Source organism: Pristis pectinata, chromosome 4, assembly GCF_009764475.1.
Source record: "Pristis pectinata isolate sPriPec2 chromosome 4, sPriPec2.1.pri, whole genome shotgun sequence".
Classification (NCBI taxonomy): domain Eukaryota; kingdom Metazoa; phylum Chordata; class Chondrichthyes; order Rhinopristiformes; family Pristidae; genus Pristis; species Pristis pectinata.
In genome coordinates this window covers 42,917,830-42,940,154 of record NC_067408.1, presented here as the reverse complement: position 1 = coordinate 42,940,154, position 22,325 = coordinate 42,917,830, and the positions used below count along the sequence as shown (strand labels likewise).

At 39.7% G+C, this 22,325-nt stretch overlaps 1 protein-coding gene across 3 annotated transcripts in view; it reads right to left on the bottom strand.

Moving 5' to 3' along the window:
* Positions 1-22,325, bottom strand: part of ccnjl (cyclin J-like) — a 441,915-nt gene that overhangs the window by 392,536 nt on the left and 27,054 nt on the right. The gene's annotated exons all lie outside the window — the stretch shown is intronic.

Below are 22,325 nucleotides of genomic sequence, written 5' to 3'. Positions count from 1 at the left end.
GGTCAGGCAAACACCTGGAGCTTCTGATCTCTGGTTTGGCAATAAAAGTACATACCCCTTTCAGGAGCTTGGCATTTCAAAGCATTCTATATCCAGTCTAGACACACAGAGGACAAATTGTGTACAGTAGGGTTACACAATATGATATTACCCGATAGGCTGTTTCAAGCGATGGAGACTGAAGGATAAGTACTTCCTAGTCATAAAGAACAGTTCTATTGGACTTCTTGAAAATGTCATGGATTTCTGAAAGTCAGATGAAGGCCACTCAACAGAACAGACATGGTCATGGTTTAATGTTTCAAATGAAAGGCATCGCCAACAATTCAGCAATCAATAGTGTGGTGGAGCACCTGGCTAAGTTTTTGTACTTAAGTCTCTGGAGTGGGCTTAAACCCATGTGGTCAATTGAACAAATTAAACCCAAGTGGAAAAATTGGGACTATTACAGTTAGAAAATATGATTAACAGTTTTCTACAAAATTAGGCAAGACAACCAGACATGTTTGATAAGAGTCAAAATACCAAGTGAAATGATTTCAGACAAAAAGTAAAACTAATTCTGATCAGTGAACTTTCTCCAGTCACAGTAATAAACTTTCTACTGTATTTTAATTCAAGATGAATAGACTGAATATTTGTAGAATGTGACAGCTCATACCAAAGTGCGTAAGAACACATCTCCAAAAGTTTTCCACATTAAAAAATTCTTTGTTGATCCTCTTTGCTTGTAATTGCTATATTAATTTGCCCACCACATTTTTTGTTCGTGTTCTCCTTCATAATGGCTTCATAATTCAATACTCAGTAAGAGAATATATCTACAACTATGATTTACTTAAACTGAATTGGGTTGCTTTATAATTTGTTCTAATTAAACTTGCATACCCCGTGCTTGCAAAATCAGAACAGCAGCAGTAATTGTGTTGCACATCAATAAGCTCACATATACAGCTTTGCAGCTTCCCTCTGTCGCTGCTTCTGACATGATTTATTTTAAATGCTATGCATTCTTGATAGCATTTCACTAAATTATACAGTGTAATAGAGGCAACCCTTCATACTCATGAATCAAGGCTAACTGGCAGTGCACCAGATGGTATTTCTTTTTTTTAATGTGGATTTTTTTTGTACCGAAGCTACTACGTCGATGCATTTTAAACAATTCATCCTTGGAAGAGATTTGTGTATGCATATCTATCCTCCTACTTCAAAGACAAGAAGGAAAGGCATTATTACAAGAGAATGTTATTATTTAAATACCAAAGAGCACAAATATCATTTTACATGCACATAATAGCAGAAGATAAACAATCCAATGTTCTAATAACAAACCTTATGGAGACACTTAAAGTTGAGCTTCATTGAGCACAATTCTGATTTTTCATATTGGAATCAGAAATTTAGTGTATAAGAGGCAGCTATATAGACTATTGTACCAATGGCAGACTGGCGAAAAAAAGAAAGCTATTAGACTAGCTCCACTTTCCATCTCTGGCTCCATTGGCTCTTAGTTTATGACGTGTATCCAGGTACTTTATAAAGGTAGAGGGTTTTTGCCTCTGCCAGTCTTTCAGGGAGAGAGTTCCAGATTTCCACTGATGTTTGTGGTGGTGATGGGGAAGGAAGTTCCCTCTCTCTCCTTGTATCCTTCTGTCCTTCAAACCCTTCAAACTACTCTGTAGTTTTTTTAAAATCTCTCTGCCAAGAAAAATAAGTTTTTCACGTTCACCCTGCCTCTTAATCAATATGCACGAAATTGAGAACATTTCCCCTCAGCCTCCTTTGCTCTGAAGAATACAGCTCATGCTTTACACCTCTCCTCAGCATTAAAATTCCTCAGTCCTGGAATCACCAGTGCTATCAGATCCTTCCAGCACCATGCTGACTAAAATTGTACCCAATACCCCAGCTATGATCTATTTTATTAAGTTCCAGTGTGACCTCCTTGCTCTTACGTTCTATATCCGAGCTAATTAAGCTACGTCCACTTTGCCATCTACCTTGCTACCTTTAGTGATCTGTCGACATGTACTCCAAGATCCCCCTTTCCTTCTGCACTGTTGAATGTCCACCTTTTTGCCATCCATTGTCCAACCTTGTTTGACTTCCCCACATAAGCGCACTCTTCACTAGAGTGAGTTCCATTTGCCACAGTTTTACCAACATGAGCAACTTTTTGATTACTTCTTGCAATACACAATTTTCTTCCAAATTTTGTTACATATGCAAACCTTTTATTTGTGGCTTGTATATTTGTCCAAATCACTCATGCATAATATATATATACTGCAAAAATCAAGGGACTTGCACTCAGCTTTGCATGAAATCCATTGCATTTAGCCTTCCAGGCATTAAAATCCACAATCCTTTTGCTTTCTGCCACTGCTGCATATCAGGGCAATTCCATGCAAGCTGTTACAAGGAGACTCAAAATGTTCACCAGTGGCCCAAGCTATTATTGTGGGTTCCAGAAATGATTTCCACTCTGTGCTGAATCAATGCACCTGAGCCAGAAGAGTAGGGCCACTACAATTAGCTTCAGGTGGATCACAGAGGTGGGAGGGTAGAAGATTTATTTTAAAAAATTATTAGCAACAATGTCAGCAGAAACTTGCAGATGTGGGCATCAGAGTTAGCATCTAGTACTACATCCCACCCCACATCTACAGTTGAACATCAGCACAAGTTACAATCACTTCAACTTTCATTCAGAGTGAAATAGAGCAGCGCAAAATAGGAGCAGCCTTGAGTCAATTTAGTTGGAAATAAAGACATTCAGAATTGTCTTTATTTTGAGTCTCACTGATCTTGAACTGGAAAGTTTCAATAAATTGGTTGGCAAAGTATTGCTCCTAAAAACAAGAACAATAATTCACCACCTGAAAGTAACCAACAATTATTTATTTTTTATTTTACAAAAGCAACATTTGTAGGATAACATTTTGGTACAGTTCATTTCTTGAGCTGTTCCTAAATTCAGAGTTAGATATAAATAAAACAATCTGAAGAGTCCAAAAGTTGTTTCCATCAGGGATTCAAAATGCAAAAAATGTAAGAAAAACATAGAAAGGAAAAAACTTGCTGCAACCTGTGAAAACTTTATATTTTTAATGAAAAATATTTAACTTTTAACATCACATTCATCAAGAAGCTTGACCTTCATCTTAAATTGTAAAATGTTATATCCCTTTACTATTAAGATCAAAGATTGCTGGAGGCCTGTAGGGTCCTGAAGACCACATACAATGCAAGCATTCTGTCCCTGAGTTACTGTACACATTCAGTTTGAAATAACAGTGATTATCTGCTATGGAATTCGGTTTGCAAAAGCAATACCACCAATGCTCACATTTTCTTAATACCAGCTAATAACTCCCATCTTTGCTTGGGTATGGGCTGAAATACTCAATTTATTCAGATCATAGTTACACTATGCCTATGAGTGGCTTTACTTTAACACAAGTAGTGTTACTCTTCAAGGAGTGAAGCAAGGCCAGTAAAAAGACAAACTGACTGTTACCTTACAGCCTAAAAAGGCATGACGCTTCTCAACAACTTTTCTTGTGGCTGCTCCCACTTTCTCCAAACCAAAGGTGTAGCCATGGGCACTCACATGAGCCCCAGTTATGCCTCCCTTTTCAATAGCTACGTGGAGCAATCCATGTTCCAAACCCACCCCGCGCCACTCCCCAACTCTTTCTCCGCTACACTGACAACTGCATTGGTGTTGCTTCCTGCACCCGTGCGGAGTTTGTCAATTTTATCAACTTCACTAACAAATTCCACCCACCTGCAAATTCACTTGGTCCATCTCCAACATCTCTCTCCCCTTTCTCAATCTGTCTCCACCTCAGGAGACCGATTATCCACTGGCATCTACTACAAACCCACCAACTCCCACAGCTACAGTGACTACACCTCCTCCCACCCTATCACTTGCAAGGATACCATTCCTTTTTCTCAGTTCCTGTCTCCACCACATCTGTTCGAGATGAGGCCTTCCACTCCAGGACATCCGTGATGTCCTCCTTTTACAGGGAACAGGGCTCCCCCCTCCTCCTGTTTTGATGGAGCCCTCACCCACATCTCTGCTGTTTCCTGCACCTCTGCCCTAACCCCTCCCCCAACCCCCCACCTCAGGCAGAGCAGGGATATTGTTTCCCGGTCCTCACCTACTACCCCACCAGCCTCTGCATCCAAGATATCATTCTTTGCAACTTCTGCCATCTACAATGGTATCCCACCACATCTTCTCTTCCCCTCTCCACAGGGTTCACTCTCTTCTTGACTTCCTGGCTTGCTCATCCCTCCCCACCATCTCCCTCCCTCCCCAGGCACTCTCCCCTGTAACTGCAAGTGGAGTAACACCTGCCCCTACTCTTCCCTCACCACCACCCAGGACCCAAACAACCCTTCCTGGTGAGGCAGTCTTTCACATGTGAATTCAGCAGTATTACTTATTGCATCCAGTGCTCCTGATGTGGCCTCCTCGACATTGGTGAAACCAGATGCAGACTGGGTTACCACCTTGCTGAGCACTTTTGCTCAGTCTGCCCTGGCCATCTGGATCTCCCAGTTTCTAGCCATTTTAATTCTCCTTCCCATTTCCACACCGACATGTCTGTCCTTGGCCTCCTTTACTGTCAAATTGAGGCTAAGCACAAAATAGAGGAACAGCACCTCATATTCTGCCTGGGTAGCCTGCAACTTGGCAGCATGAACATCGAATCCTCCAACTACCAGTAACTGCTTCCCCCTCTGTCCCTTTTCTCTCTCCTCCTCATCCAGCTGGCCCCCATCACCTTCTCTTCCTCTCCCTCTCCCCTACCCTCTGCATCTGCCCATCACCAACACACTCTTCCCACTGGTTCATCTCCCCACCTTCCTCCCTTTATTCCATGCTCCACCTTCCTCTCCTATCAGATTCAACCTTCAGCCCTTTATCACTTCCAGCTATCAGCTCCTGGCATCATTTCTACTCTCCCTCCTCCCCCCATCTGCCTATCACCCCTCCCACCTGGATCCTCCTATCCCCTGCCAGCTCTTGCTCCACCCCTCCAGCTTTTTGTTCTGGCTACCTCCCCTCTATCATTCAGTCTAGATGAAGGGTCTTGACCCGAAACATTGACTGACCATTTCCTTCCATAGATAGGGGGCTATATGGGAGGGAAGGGTGAGATAGATCTTAGAGCAGGATAAAATGTCGGTACAACATTGTGGGCTGAAGGGCCTGTACTGTGCTGTAGTGTTCTATGTTGCCTGACCTGCTGAGCTCCTCCAGCATTTTGTGTGTTGCTCCAGATTCCTACATGTGCAGTCTCACACATCTACATCAAAAAAGATGTCTTGCATAAATGCCTCCACAGTCTGTTGCAAATACAATGGATTACATTGGACAGGACCGTGCTAATGGCTAGCTGGCAGATCTATAGGGAATCATCAATGAGCTGCAGTGTGAACATTAGCAAGTTCCAAATTTCAACATCTGGGCACTGCAGCACAGAAATATAGAATGTTCGAGGTCAGTTTCACATACATCTGGACCTGCAGTCTATCCCCAGACTTGCCATTGACTTGAGTAGAGGGTCTGGCTACACTTAGCATACACGTAACAGCTTGCAGAGGCTGGTCGGTAGAGGACATAAATGGATGATTGGTGGCCTTACTAGGCTAAAAGGCCTGTTCCCATGCTCCCTCAGAAATCACAGAACTTGAGTATAAGTAAACCATCTTCAACCCCCAGAGAGTGCCTAAGAAAGAATGGAATACGACTTTAATGATAAGATTTCTTGTATACATATGATTCCAAAATAGAACCATGTGAAATTCCTACAATCATTAGGTTTTGCATGTTCCCTTTTCCCATTTTTTTTGCCTCAAGCAAATCTTGCAATTTTACAAAATTCATAGACAGAGGAATTATACTGGTAGCCTACTGGTGAAGAACCTTTTTCCTTGCTCAGTACAGCTCAGGTTGCAACTTAACAGGCCCTTTGCTGCCTCTCACTGGTGTGAGCAATCCCCAAGAGTCCGCTCGTTGTAATGCAAATTTTAAGCAGAACTGAGCAGTACAACAAATACATGGGGGCTTGAAATAAACTCACTAAAAAGTAAACAAGTCATAAATATTGCAAATTAAATACTTTACATTTTCAACCCAGAGGCTTGGGAGTATTTTGCATTCTTCTGTTGTTCAATGATACGACTGATTAAGCACTTGTAAGCAAATACATTAGAATCAAAACGAATAAAAGAATAAATTGAGGCAACTCATTTGTTTGTCTGCATTAAGCGTTGTTATTTCCTTCTTAATGCACTCTGCCACAAGCACAAATTACAAATTTTGTTCAACACTAGTGAAGCCAATGTATTTAACAGAAAAATGCTTTATAACATGCAGAAACACTATCAGCTGTATGGGATTTTTGCCACTTCTGAATTAGCAAGGTTTGAAGATGGCTAAGTGCGAATTACTTTAGCTACTTGTTAATAGCTAGCTAAAGGGAACAATAATTGGCACCTCTTATGGTATCTTTTACGCAAGTCATGATGCAATTACACAGGTGTGCAAAAAGGACAGATATTTTAAGATTTATTCTCCATTGTTGACTAGGAGGAGATGAAAAAGGTGATAGGAACTTCTTGTACCTTGCAGCAAACTAGGTTGCCCACAGTTAAATACATGCTCTCAAAATGTTCCTCTTAATTTATTTTACCACTATTTATACTGAATTGTTTTAGAATTTTAATTAAGCAAATTATTTTGGGCACAAGTTATCAGTAAACTTGCTTAACCCATGACCCTGTGATATTCTAAGCTGATGATGCTGATGTTGAGGTATTTGAGTACCATTAGTTTGAACTCTAGCAATTATAATTGAACGCCATTAAAAGTGAAGACTGAAAATTAGTCATCAGAGCCAGAATCTTCACCATGCAACCATTGCTTAAAATTAGACCCTTAGCATAGAAATTCAATTGAGGGAAAAAATCACAAGTCTTCTTGCCTGATATCCACACATCCATATACAAGCTGTGATTGTAGGATATTGCCATGAGAATCATGTCAATCAGCCCATTCAATCTATACCCATGTTTTCTCCCCATGAAACATCTAGTCCAATAACTTAACTCGTGTCCAAAACTTTTCTATACCATTTCAAGCAATTAATTCCCATTTTTTTTAAAACGACTTCCAGATCCTGCTTCTGTCATGGCAAAAATAAGCTGCATTCTAGTCATTGCCAAGATTTTTTCCTGGACTCCCCTATATCTTTGTACTTGGCTGTTTCACCAGTGGACATAAAAGACCACTATTCATCTCAATGAAACTCTTCATTATCAAGGCTTCCATCAAGACACCCTCAACCTTCCCAGATTCAATGATACAATTTATAATTTAACCTCCACTGTCAATAATCTGGCTGAATTTAGACCTTTTCCAGGGATTTTGTGCCCACAACAGTCAATCACACAGGTGGGCTTGGGGTCACGCTTAAGCCAAAGTTCCTTCAGTGAAGGACATTAGTGAACAAGATGGGTTCTTACAACAATCCAGTAGCTTCATCATTACTGTTAGTGGAACTAGTTGTTTTTGTTAAACTCCGGATTTAATTACAGAAATTTAAATTTCCTAGATGCCATGGAAGGATGTGAACTCCTCACATGGCTGAGAGCTCTGACTGCTTGTCCAGTAACTAAACATGGCCATACCCTATTGTTGGATCCTGAGCTGATTAAGTTAGAACACCAGCTCACGATACAAAGGTTTTCACACCTGTATGAAATTGGCTGGAGATCATGTCAAATTTCCTCTCATAAATCTGAGCATGTTTATATGCAAGTATATGTAATCATTCATGTTGCTTATATACTGGGATGGGAGGAGTAAATATTATTGCCACAGAAAGGATTTGAAAAATTTAGTGTGTCATTTTGTGACAGTGGATGTGAGATGGTGGGTGAGTATAATGCTAATAAGCAAGCTTTGGTGTTTTCTCATAGGTTGCAAATAACAAGCAATATATTGGCTTGTCAGGGCAATCAGAAAAACACATCTTTCGCTCATTGTAATAAAAAGCCTTTGATACTTATTTGGGTATTGGGAGTTGGGGAGGAGAGCAGACTGATAAATACAAAGGGTTTTGAAACAGCAAGCCTGGTGGAGCAGTCACTTTTGTTAAAGAGGAAGTTGTGAGACCTCTTGCTGAGGCAAAAGCTAGAGGAACACTTCCTAACTTTTTCCTTAGCATGACCCCATTAAAACACAAAATTCTCCCAACCCCAAAATGATGTTGGTAGTATTAATTACCTTACCATGTGAAAAAATTCAAACTAAAATTACATTCTGAAGTCTCTTTGCAACACTATTTAATTCCTGCAGCCCTATCAAGACTGTGATACCAAGGTTGGCAACCACTGAACTAGAAGTATGGGAGAATAGTTATATCATTTGTTTTAGCAAGTTGCACTCTTCATTTGTATTATGCTGATGTTTACCAGAAAGCACTAATGAATTTGATTATAAATGTTGTCTTGTATGTTTTATCTCACTGCTTAATAAATCAGTTTAATAGTTTAAATCAAGCCTCACCTTCCTTGGTATTTCAGAAATAAATTATTCTAAATGCTGGAAATTTGAAACAAGAAAAATAGAAAATGCTCAAATAACTAAGGAAGTTGGCAGGACGTGTCCAGAGAGAAGCACAGGTTGATAACCTTCCAACAAAACTACTAAAAGGACATCGACTTTAAATGTTATCTCTGTTGTTCTCTTCAGAAATTCTGCCTATGCTATTGTGCATTTCCAATATTTTGTTTTATTTCTCATAGAATTAAAAGCAGAGATATTCAGTTTAGGTCACTACATAATTCCAATGTTATACCATTGCCTTTACAAGTAGCTAAAACTCCAATAAAGCTATGATACCCAAACTGATTATAGAGGAGAGATAATGCTGTTAATATAAAGAACATACACCCAAATTAGTAACAAAGATAATGGGTTATTGGAATCTGGGGTTTCACACAGCAAATGACAACCTCAAACACTAGATCAATCTGAAGCAGCAGAGTGGAGGGAGGGGTGGTGGGAAAATGCATCATGCTTATTGTCACCCATAGTGAATCCCACAAATGTATTGTGAGAAGGTTGTCATGTGAATACCTTCAAGTTTATATTCAAGTAGCTTTACATTTAATATCTCTCATGACTAGGAGATCACCTGGTCTACGAGTCAAGGCAGTGTCAGGAGTAATCCCAGGACTCCACGTATTTTCACCATAACCTATCATCTCTCACATGCCCATCAACTTCATGGTTCTCCTCCTAGGCACATACACTAGGGGCAATTTAATCAGCACATCTTTGAGGGGTCAAATGCAAGAGGTAAAAGAGGCTAGTGAAATTGAATTTTTTAAATTAGGGCTGATTACTCAAGACCATTCATAGATTATAAACAGACAAGGAAATGATTGTAGAGCATTTTAGAAATCGTGAAAAAAAGTAACACTGACTTTTCAAATGAGAAGTTAACATGAATAGGATATGGCCAGGGTAGTTCAGAAATAAAGGCTCTGCAACCAATCTGGGAGAAAAATAGGATGGGAGACTCATAAACGGCCAAAGGTAGATGATTAATGAGTTGGGAGAGGAGCTAAAGGAAGTTATGGTAATAAGATGGGGTGAAGGCAAGGGAGATTATAAGCAGAGGGCAAAATTTGAATTGCTGAGGCACAAGATGATAATGTTACAGGTCAAGCAGTGATTGTCAGGCAACGTAGGTGTGTAGTTGGAGAAGTAGGAATTTTCAGAGAATAAATCATAGGAAACTAAGACATAATAGAATAACTGAGTCCAGACTGAAATAACCATGCAAAATAAGCAACTTGCATAATGGACAGATGACAAGGTCTGATGTGCAGCTCAAATTGCAATGTTTCATGCTTTCTGTCTGAGTGGATGGCCAAGGAAGGAAAAGAAAATGAAATAGGCTCGGTAAATTGCTCATTGTTAAACTGGAAGTTGCAGTTCATCTAAGACATACTATGTGTTAGGTTGACATCACTGGGTGTGGAAGGAGAGATGAAAGTGATGGAGAGATGTAGCTGGATGTTAATGATAAAGACTTTTTGAGAGGTTTTAAACCAAATCACCCTTTACCAACCACTGCAATTCCCTCCCTCAGATCACTGGATACCCTATCAATTTTACTGATAGTAAAATTCACATTTACTGTCAGTTCTATTCACTTATGCAGTCCAAGACAGAAATGAACACAAGCTGAAACTATAATTACATGCAAGTCCTTGCAGGGATTTTTCACTATTGCTACTTTACTTTGACCCTTCATAACCTTATCCTGATGACACAATGGGAGATCAGTACTTTTGTGCATTTAGAGTGGTGTAGGTTCTAAAATGTAGTGTGGTTTATGAACCCACAGCACAAAGAGCTTTCAAAGTCCATACACACTCATACCAAGCTGTTTGTAGTTTTTCCATTCACGTGCATCCAACCATTCCTAAGTAGACTGCACTGTGAACTACTGCAATGTGAAAACATCTTAAAACATTGAAATACTATGTCTAAGTTCAAGCGCTGTAGATTTCCTCCTTGCAAAGGACTGGGAGTTGGGGAGGGGGGCAGGCATGGGAAGAAATAGAAATACTAATATTTGCATGCACATCAGTGATGGCAATGGAATTTAAAGTCCATCATACATTAAAGCATACTCCCGTGGCACATTGTTAATGTCACATTAGATTCTGCAGTTCAGACTTCAATGTAGTTGCTAATTAAAAAAAGTCATGATCGCCTAGTTTCACTTTATATTGAATTCAGAAAGAAATAAGTTGGATGAAATCAGTGAAGTAATTGGTAAGGTATAAAATATTAAATATTCACACGACAAAATTCAGCAAAAGCACCAACATAACCTCGTCCAACTTCAAAAACCATCCATGAAACCCTCCAGACTTGACTATTCCAAAGTTCTTAGAATCTTGCTCCCATCCTCTTTAAAAACTTCAGCTCATCCAAAGCTCTGCTGCTCCTATATCTTGCCCATACCAAGTGCTGTGCTTGCCCAATATCCAAGTCCTCACTGACCTAAGCAAAAACAGTAAATGCTGGATGCACTCAGCAAGTCAAGCAGCATTAGGCAGGAGACTTGATGTTTTGGGTCATGAACTCTTCACCAAAAATGAAAAAGTGAGGAAACAGGAAGGGTGGACAGAACAGAGGAAAGAAATGTGATAGGTTGCAGAGCAAAGCTTCCAAAGTAACAATTACTTTACTAACTGGCAACTGAAGGCAGAAGAGAAAAACTTAAACTGAAAAATCTATGGGGAGAGAGAAAAGAGTCTCCACTAATCACCCCCCTTCCCACAGCACTTTCCCCTGCAGGAGATGTAGTACATGTCCTTTAACCTTTTCCCTTCCCAGCATCCAGGGACCCAAGCACTCCTTCGAGATGAAAAGGCAATTCACTTGTAGTGTATTGAGTTTGGTGCTCCTGACACAGTGTCTCTGCACTGGAGAAAACAAAAGCTGATTGGGTGTCTGCTTTGAAGAACACCATTATTCAGTTTGCTGGGGTGACCCCAAGCTTCCAGTTGCCTGTCAACTTGATTTTCCAGCAATTCCCACTCTGACCTGTTTTTTTTCACATCCTAAATTGCTCCAATCATGCCCAACACAAGTTCAAGAAGCTATACCTCATCTCCCATCTTGGTACATTGAAACTTTTGAAGCAATATTCAATTTAACAATTTCAGGTAATCCCTCTATTTTAACTCTCTCCACAGATTTGGTTGCCCCTGAAATGTCAGCTCTGTTCCTCTCCCCTCTGATGCTGCTTGACCTGCTGAGTGTTTTCAATATTGTTTGTTTTAGGTTTCCAGCACCTGCAGTTTTTTGCTCCTTACTGTCCTGATTGGTTTCAGAGCACCAACTTGCCAGTCACTTCAAATCCCCCTCCCACACTATCACTGATATGTCAGTCCTCGGCCTCCTCCACTGCCAGGAGGATTCCAAGCACAAACTGGAGGAACAGCACCTCATTTTCCGTCTTGGAACCTTGAGGCTAAATGGCATGAACATTGAATTCTCCCACTTTAAGTAATCCTCACATGCCCCCAACCATGCTTCTTTTCTTCCCTTTCCTAGCCTCTTTTTTCTACCCCTTTTTTTCCCCCTCTCCTTACCTTTGACCCATCCCCTGGTGGATCTGCTCTCCCCACCTCCCCCACACCTGCCTATCACTATCTCTTACCTGCATCTACCTATCACCACCTTGTGCCCACCCCACCTCCCCTCTTTTGTCCACCTATCACTGCTCTGCTTTTACCTCCTATACATTGGGCTTCCCTTTTCTTATCTTCAGTCCTGAAGAAGGGTCCTGACCCGAAACATTGACTGCCTGCTTTTCTCCACAGATGCCGCCTGGCCTGCTGAGTTCCTCCAGCATCAGTGTTTTTCACGCCAATTTAAATTTATCAGCTCATCTTTAAATCCCTCCCCGTTTCCAATTTTTCAATTGCTATTATTTATCAAATGTTATAATCCTTTGACACCAAAGTGACAGTTATGCATTTAGCAACATAGAAAAAAAGGAGTGACTATCAAAAAAAAAGATTTGTACACAAAACAGTTTTATCATGGGAACTGAATACCTGCATGCCTTTTTACAATAATTACTTGCCCTCAATAAACTCATTTTGACACTGAGGTGAAATGCCAGAAGCAACTGACTTAAATACTTAAGTCTTTTTTGCTTGCTAAAACTATTCAGCCCATTAAACATGCTCATTTTACTTTTGTGTCAACTTTTCCATGTTTTCTCAAATTAAACTGCGATTTCATCTTTTGAAAGCTAATTATTGGGCTCAGCATTAAAAGTTGCAAGACTCATTGAAAACAGGGTTATTTTACGGAATAGTCGAAGAACAGTGAGCAGGCTTGCATCAGCTTTGCCACTGTGTCTGTGTGAGAGTCATCATGGAAGTTAGCTATGCAGATGCCTCAAAGGTCAGTTAAAATAAAAATTGCTTGAAACAGTTTTTTGGCTGCCAGGTCAGATTCTACAGTTGCGTAACTCAGAAATCCTGTTGGAACAGAATTGATTGTACAATTTCCCTTTTGAGGAAAATTTTCCATTCGAGTGAAGTATGAAGTGTAACAGCATCTCATTATTACGGTTATTTCGTTGACTTAATCACATTAAGGATTTCATCCTAGTCCATTTTATAAATATGAATATCTTTCAGAATTTATAACACAATAAATAATGAATAATGTCAAAATAACATTCTTGTATATTCCATCTATATCAACTTATTACCTGGAAGCATTTAATACCTAGGTTTTCTACCTCCTACCACATTTCAATGGTTTTCTCAAACTATAACATGTTTAAACTTACAAAAAATTAGGAGTGGTACTGTTGATCCTTTGCTTAAATTTGAGGAAGTTTGGAGTCTATTTATTCAATATTTCCATATGATATAAGCAGACCTTCGTCGAATCCCTTTCAATAATCTTTGAGTATAGAGGAGCGGAGCTAACGACTTAATAATGTTTTTTTTAAACCGAAGAAATATCAATCCAGCTTTTTTTTTGAAGTTTTTGGTTTGCTTTTGTTCATTAATTTTTAATTTGGGGGTTCTCTTTTCATATAATGAATTTTTTTTCAAATTCTTTTGTATCATGTTCACTTAGTAAGAGATTGGGAGGTTCAGATTATATATTTTACTCCCTGTGAGTGTATATATTAACTGTTATTATTATTATCCAGAGCTCTTCGCACCATGTATATAATCACTATTGTTATGTATATTAATTTGAAATTTAATAAAAAGATGGAAAAAGAAAGGTTTTCTAATCATTCAAACAGTAATGTTGAACCTCAACAAAATTGTAAATGCAGAGATCAAACTGAAGCATCTTCCTAAAATGTGTTAATAATCTTATACTTGCATACAGTTTATAAAGCCTTACTTCATGTCAGCATATATTTTTTTAAAATTCACACTTCAGTAAGTCCATGATTTACTTTTAACCCTCTGATTAGACTTGTCAGGATGACACAGCCCATTGCCAATGGTGGCACCAGTTTTGCTTCGCCAAGCTCATCAGCTTGTACAACAGAGGAACAGTTTTATTGAACTAGACTGTTCCAAAAATTCTGTAGGTTTCACTATTTAAACAAGAACAAAATACTGGAAAAATGTTAACTTCAGAATGGGAATTGAATTGCCACTATCTAATCCTGCAGTTGATCTAAAATCCAGGACTGCATTTGAGATTGGAATGCCATAAATAATGGCTAATTGACAGGTAATATATACAAAAAATATTTGCTGGCACACACTTGGTTGTCACACTTAAATGATTAAATCTACATTTACAATGGAAAATGGATTACACAGACTTGTTACAATGTAAATATTTCCTTTCATTATTTATGGTGCTCTCTTTTGTATTCTGTCTCCCACAGCAGATAAACTGCAGAGGACCTCGCATACTCCATCAAACACCCCCTCTGAAGACAATAAATGAATACTTGCATCACATTTCTGCAGAGAGGAGAATGCTACCAATATAACAGTAAAGACTGAAAAACAAAACACTGGAAGATACTGGCACTCCGAAATAAAAACAAAATAGTGGAAATACTCAGCAATCAGGCAGCACCTATGGAGAGAAAAAAATCCGGAGCTAACGTATCATGTCAATGAGTCATCTGTTCTGATGAAAGGTGATCAATCTCAAATGTTAAATCTGTCTCTCTTGCTGCAGATGCTGCCTGACCTGGTGAGAACTTCCAGCACTTTAGGATACATCCTGGTTGACCAAGGAAAAAATGGAAATTGCAGAGGCTCTTCCAATATTCCTTAAATAAGGAAGCTTATACTGGAGAACTCGGACTACAGATCTAGTATCCATGTTTTTAAAAGGACCCAGAGATAAATCTAGCACCTATTAGTTATCAAGTTAAATTGCAGTGTAGGGAAGTGTTTGGAGTCAATAAAATGGTGCAAAATATGCACAAAGAAAAATATGGACTAATAAATGAATGTCAACATGGATTTGTTGAATGAAATCCTATTTGACTAACTTATTAACTTCTGTGATTAATAACAGGGGTTTATGAGGGCATATGTGGATTTTCAAGTGGCATTTAAAAATATAGTAGGCATTAACAAAATTAAAGCTTGGGTTTTAAACTGTTAGGTTTCAAATTGGAGGACAATAATATAGCATTTCCCAGGTGTCAGTAACAGGACCACTGCTCCTTTTGATAATTAAATGATGTCTTGGGTGCAAGAAGCATAATTTCAAAGGCTGCCAATGATAGAAATGTGACAAAGTAGTAAATAAGATAATAAAAAAAACTTAAGTTATAAGAGGCAGTGCCTCAAGAAGACAGCATCCATCATTAAGGACCCTCACCATTCGGGACATGCCCTCTTCAAGTTACTACCATGAGGGTGGTGGTACAGGAGCCTGAAAACCCACACTCAACATTTCAGGAACAGCTTCCTCCCCTCCACCATCAGATTTCTGAAAAGTCTATGAACACTACCTCATAATTCCTCTTTTGCACTGTTTATTTTTGTAACTTATAGTAATTTATGTCTTGCACTGTACTGCTACTGCAAAACAACAAATTTCATGACATATGTCAGTGATGATAAACTTGATTGTGAATATGTAAGATATGCAGCTCTAGAAAAGACAGCTATATGTACAAATTTCAAAGCCAAACAGCTATTAAAATGTAATATTTGATAAAAATTATATATTTTTTCAAATAAGCAATTATTTTTCTTAATTTCAAGATAATAACAGTGAACTTCCTCATGAAGTGCAGTGTAAATATCACTGAATTTCAACTTTCTGAACACATAACAGCACTTGTTATTTTAAAAGGATAGCTGTAACTTAGTTTATTTTTCCACTATACCACTTACTTGGTGACTAGACAAAGTGCAGATATTAGGTTTGTTTCATAGGATGGCTTGTGTGGCACCCTATGTCACAAGCCATCCTATGAAACAAACTTAATACCTGCACTTTGGCCAGAGGTCAGAAAAATTCATTAGGTTTCCAATTATCTTCAATTTCTGACCAACAATCCTAAAGAGGGCATAGGGAACTTTGAACCATGACCTCTACTCTCCGGTTTTCCAAGAGTAGTGAAAAAAAATCTATCAAAACAGGCCCTGATGACTCAGCATGGTTTGTCAGTGGTTGAGCAAGATACAAATCAAGCCAGCAGTGCAGGTGCTGCATTTGACAATTGTCACACTTAGGAAATATTGAAGTTCCTAATTTTTATAGCAGTTCAGCAGTGATGATTGTAAATAGAGAGAATACTGGGAAAAAACAAGTTGCGCTTCTGAATCCCAAGTTACTTCAATGGATCACTATTTAGGTCTTATCACCTTCACAATGAAAACTTTGAAACCTGAGGCCTCACATGCTCAATGAAATAAAATAATTAGCTAATCTATTTTGAGGAAGGGTCTCAGAAAATAAGCAGCAACTATTTTCTTTCCACAGATGATTCCTGACCTGTTGTGTTTCCAGCATTGTTTTTATTTCAGGTGTCCAACATCGGCCCTTTTCAGTTTTCAGTTCATTTTGGTGTTTTCTTTTTAAAGGGGATAGAGATGATCCAGGCTCCAGAACTTCCCTACACATCTTCAAACTGTGGGATCTTCCCTACCCGTATCAACATGCAGGTGGGTTTTAATTTCTCATCTGAAAGGTATCCCCTCTAACAGCATAGATGATGATCAGGTCATATGATTTAGCAGTTAGTTGAGGAATAAATAATGGTCTCAAGATACAGATGCACACTCTATTCTTCAACTACTGCAGTTGGATTTTTTTTTACACCCACCTAACAATAGATGGGACTACAATTTAATATCTCAACTGAATACTGGCTTCTTCATCAGGGCAGTATTGCACTAAAATAACACAAGATTTTCTGCGAGTTTTTTCTGAGCATGATCTGAACCCACACTTCATGACTCAGTGGCAAAGGTCTACCATGATATCCAGTGATGGCAGATATTGAAGCTCCTTTTATTGCCAGTAGTTAATGTAATCACAGAGGCTCTCAGAACACTAGCAATGACACCATCAAATATCCTGCCATCTGGCATGACTGCCAGCCTTACTAAACTAAACATAAGCATTATTTCTACATGTTTGCTATCTAGGTCCACTTTGGGCTTATTGCACTCTGCTGCAAGTGTCACATAGAGGTACCAGTACAAAAGTAATAATCCAGAACTCCAGGTTTAAGCATAGAGCAATTCTGCATGACTTGGGGCAGCGCAGTGACACAGCTGGTTGAGTCCGTGCCTCACAGCGCCAGAGATGTGGGTTCGATCCTGCCCTCAAGTTCTGTCTGTGTGGAGTTTGCACGTTCTCCCTGTGATCGCACAAATTTTCCCTGGGTGCTCCAATTTCCTCCCACTGCCCAAAGTCATGGTAGGTTAATTGGACACTGTAAATTGCCCCTAGAGTGTAGGTGAGTGGTAGAATCTGAGGGAGTTGATGGGGATGTTGGGAGAATAAAACAAATATGGAATTAACGTAGGGTTAGTGTAAATAGGTCACTAATGGTCAGTATGAACTCAGTGGGCTGAAGGGCCTGTTTCCGTGAAGTATCTATGACTCTAAGAACTGCATTACTGAGACTTGTGTTAATAACTACCTATTAAAGTCTTCTGTAAACAATCCTTTTTGTGGTTCATACCTTAAAGAGAGAGACTCTGCACAATATAAAGAATGCCAAGGCCTGCACAAGACTAAAAGCTACATGACATAAACCACTGCATTCATTAGAAAGCTCGTCAGAGTTAATTTAAAATGTCACAAGATGCCTCAGGGAAATTCTATCTTAGATAGAGTTCCTTCTTGTAAAGACAGCTTTTCACAAAGCTTATATTCTGAAGTTATAAAGCAGCATACCTACCACTAAATTACATGCAGAAGGCTTCAATTATTACATTTTGAATCAGCAAGTTCATACTCAGACTTTGTTTACTTCACACACCACATATTTGGTGTGTGGTTATGGATAGAAAAAAAAATCAGATTACCAAACTAGGACTTGCTGCTTGACACACAAGTGCCCTCTGGTTAACACTGCATCATTCAGTACTGCTTTAATCTCAGCCGCTTATGTTGAGACCTACAAAAACAAGATACATCTGTTTGCTTAAGAATACAATCACGATGAACCAATGAAATAAGGTTACAGTGTATATCAGCTCCAATTTCAACCATTAAATTTTTGTATTTCCAGGCTTAGCAGTTAAGAGCAATCACTGAAGCCTTTGTTCATCTACAATAATTCTGTGATACCAGTGATTGAAAATAAGTAAAACTAGGTCCACATTTTTCTCATGAGCACAATTTCCCCAATGAGAGCAGTGTCTCACAGAATGAATTTCTTTATCAGTCAGAAAGAGGAAGTGTCAGCACAATTTCCTTCTCTGCGGGGTGAACAATTCATTGACTTTAAAAGGTTTTATTGTCAGTCACTGCAATAAACACAGAAACCTACCATACTTAAAATAGGTTTGAGAAACTTGGAATGACAGGTTATCATTTATGGACTGGGACAATGCTCTTCATGGTGTCTGGAAGCAGTTTTACAGCTGGCATAAGTTAGAAATCATCAGCTGTGCCCATAGGAGTTTTGGTGGACAGAACAGTTAAATTCAATGCAGAGTATACTGCAAGCTTCAGTCTTACTTCGATGACTTTTGGGTTGTCTAAAGTGACTGCAAAAAATCTCAACTCCCAGTGGCATATACTCTCAGGTGCAATTAAATAAAGGCTAGTTTATCAATGCTGTTCTCAAATATATCGCTGAAATTAAATACACTACAGATGTATTTAAGACAAAAACTGCAGAAGTCCATAGTCCCTATAGGGATAACCATTCAAATCCATGAAGGATTTCTGGAATGCAATGTCTTCTAGGCTACAACCAGTCTGTGTAAAAACCAAATTACTTTTTGATTTTTTTTTAAGTGTGTACTAAAATGAAAAAAAGCAACATGGATATGTTTGACAATGTGTAATCACTGCCTTTATTGTTACCTTTCTTCACCAACCATGGGACACCCTACATTTTTAATGCTGAATTCAATGGCAACATGCAATAGGCTTGGTGCAAGTGAAATTCTGGTTAAGTTTTCCACAATGCAGATCATGCACCCACTGAGATTTGAAGTTATTCATGAAGGCAAGACTGAAAGGAGCACTGATAGTAGAGACTTTCTGGTGAATAGCTTGCAAAATTCTGGTGACAGAAGAAAGGAAGTTAAAAACCTTCTGTTGGAAACTGCAAGTACTCATCTAACTATACCCTGTGGGAATACTGTATGTTAAGATGTTATGTTGTACTCTTTAAAAACTGCATGTTTTACTCTTTTAAAACAACTGCAGATCTACAGTAACTGCACAAGGACAATTGTAGTGTTACATTTCTATTGGTAATGTTAAATTTAAGAGCTTCACAAGTGCTTGCTCCAACTTTTGCTAGGAAACTATTCAGAAAGGACTAAGTCCTCAATGAAATATCCAGATACCTGGGAAATTATTTTATGTGGAGGAAGAGAGCAGTCAAGTTGCTAAGCAAACTGACCCATCCTCTGAGTTACCTGGGACTTTTGCCAGAAAGAGAAATGTCAGTTTGTGTTTCTAACCTACATCTTTATTTAATTCCATTTGCTAAATACCTTATGAAAAATGCTGTAGTAAAGAGGCAACACTCCGCCTTTTGGAGCACAAGAGTATTGGTTTATTATTGTCACTTGTACCAAGGTACAATGAAAAACTTGTCTTACAAACTGATCTTACAGGTCAATTCATTACACAGTGCAGTTACATCAAGTTAGTACAGAGTGCATTGATGTAGTACAGGTAAAAAAAACAGTACAGAGTAAAGTGTCACAGCTACAGAGAAAGTGCAGTGCAATAAGGTGCAAGGTCACAACAAGGTAGATCCTGAGGTCATAGGTCATCTCATTGTATAAGGGAACTGTTCAATAGTCTTATCACACTCGGGTAGAAGCTGTCCTTAAGTCTGGTGGTACATGCCCTCAGGCACCTGTATCTTCTACCCGATGGAAGAGTAGAGAAGAGAGAATGTCCCGGGTGGGTGGAGTCTTTGATTATGCTGGTTGCTTCACCAAGACAACAAGAGGTAAAGCCAGAGTCCAAGGAGGGGAGACTGATGTCCATGATGCACTGGGCTGTGTCCACAACTCTCTGCAGCTTCTTGCGGTCTTGGGCAGAGCAGTTGCCATACCAAGCCGTGATACATCCCGATAGGGTTATAGTTATATAACCCTATCAGTATGTATAACTGTATTATATAACTATAACCCTTAATATAATTATATAATCATAACTTTCTGTCAGTATAATGAAAAGAAAGTAGCACAGTTTAAGTTACAGTGCAATTGACTGGCTGCACTTAATTATTGCTTGTCAGTGAAAACACTGCAAGGGTTTCAAACTAACCAGCAGTCATTTAAAGTGGCTTAATTATCAGTGAGAAAACACAAATTGGCCAGGTCGAGGGCATTAAGGCACCCAGCATGCAAATAATTAAACTAAAAATAAAAATGCCTTCGCCGCAGATCTCAATTAGTATAGATTGGTAACACCATCTCCTCCTCACTGACCAGAGGTGCACTTCAAGGAAGCATGCTTAGCCCCCTGCTCTATTCTCTTTCCACCCAAGCACAGCTCCAATACCATCCACAAATTCGCTGATGACCATTGTTGTTGGCTGAATCACGGGTGGCGATGAGTCAGTGTACAGGCGTGAGATAGAGCACCTAGATGAGTGGTGCCGCAATAACAACCTCACGGTCAATGTCAACATTGACTTCAGAAAAGGGAAGTTGAGAGACCACATGGCAGTTCTCATTGGTAGGCCAGAGGTGGAGAGAGTATGCAGCTTCAAATTCTTGGGCGTTAACACGTCGGATGATTTGTACTGGGCCCAGCATATAAATGCAATCATGAAGGCGGCACACCAGTTCCTCTACTTTCTTTAGAAGGTCAAGGAGGTTTGCCATGTCACCAAATACTCTAACAAACTTCCACAGATGCCCTGTTGAAAGTATCCTGACTGGTTGCCTCATGGCCTGTTATGGCAATTCCATCACACAGGAACCTAAGAGGCTGCAGAGAGTAGTGGACAAGGCCTGGTCCATCACAGGCACAGCCCTCCTCACCATCAACAGGAGGCACTGTCTTAAGGCGGCAGCATTTATCTATAAACTTGGCTGCGGGTAAAACTGAAACACAGGGCCCCAAGGCCACCCTACCATCTTCCTGGCTAATGTACAGTCTTTGGAAAATAAAATTGAAGACCTCAAAGCAAGACTGTAGTACCAGAGGGTCATCAGGGACTGTTGTGTACTCTGCTTCACAGAGACACAGCTCACCCCAAGCACTCCAGCTCGAGGGCTCCACCATCCACCGCATGGATCAGACAATGACATCAGGTAAAGGCAGAGGTGGTGGCGTTTGCTTCATGATTAACTCTTTGTGGTGCACAGACATGGTGGTTCTGTCTCAGTCCTTCTCCGCTGACCTGGAACATCTGGCGGTCAAGCGTCATCCATTTTATCTGCCAAGGGAGTTCTCCGCCATCATCCTGGTACATTCCACCCCCAGCAAACTGGCACTGGAGGAGCTGAACACTGATCAGCAGTCACAAGAGTGCACTCTGATGCCTTTCCAATCATCACGGGGGACTTCAACCAGGATAGCTTGAAAAGTCTCTGACAAACTACCACCATGTCATTTGTGGAACCAGAGGAGCCAACACTCGACCACTGTTACACCATCATCAAGAACTCATAGCATACCATCCCATGCCTGCAATTTGGCAAGTCTGATCACCTGGCTGTACTTCTACTCCCTACATATAGGCAGAGATTGAGGACCACAGCACTAGTGGTGAGGACCGCCAAGGTATGGTCAAGGGCAGTAGAGGAGTGTTTACAGGACTGCTTTGAATCGGTGGACTGGACCATATTCAGGGATTCAACTTCAGATCTAAATGAATATGCCATGGCCATCACCAACTTCATCAAGACCTGTGTGGATGAGTGTGTGCCTTCAAAAATTTACCGAGTCTTCCCAAACCAGAAGCCCTGGATGAACCAGGAGATTCGCAGTCTGCTGAGGGCTAGATCTGTGGTGTTCAAGACCGGCAATCCAAAACCCTACAACAAATCCAGGTACGACCTACAGAAGGCCATCATGA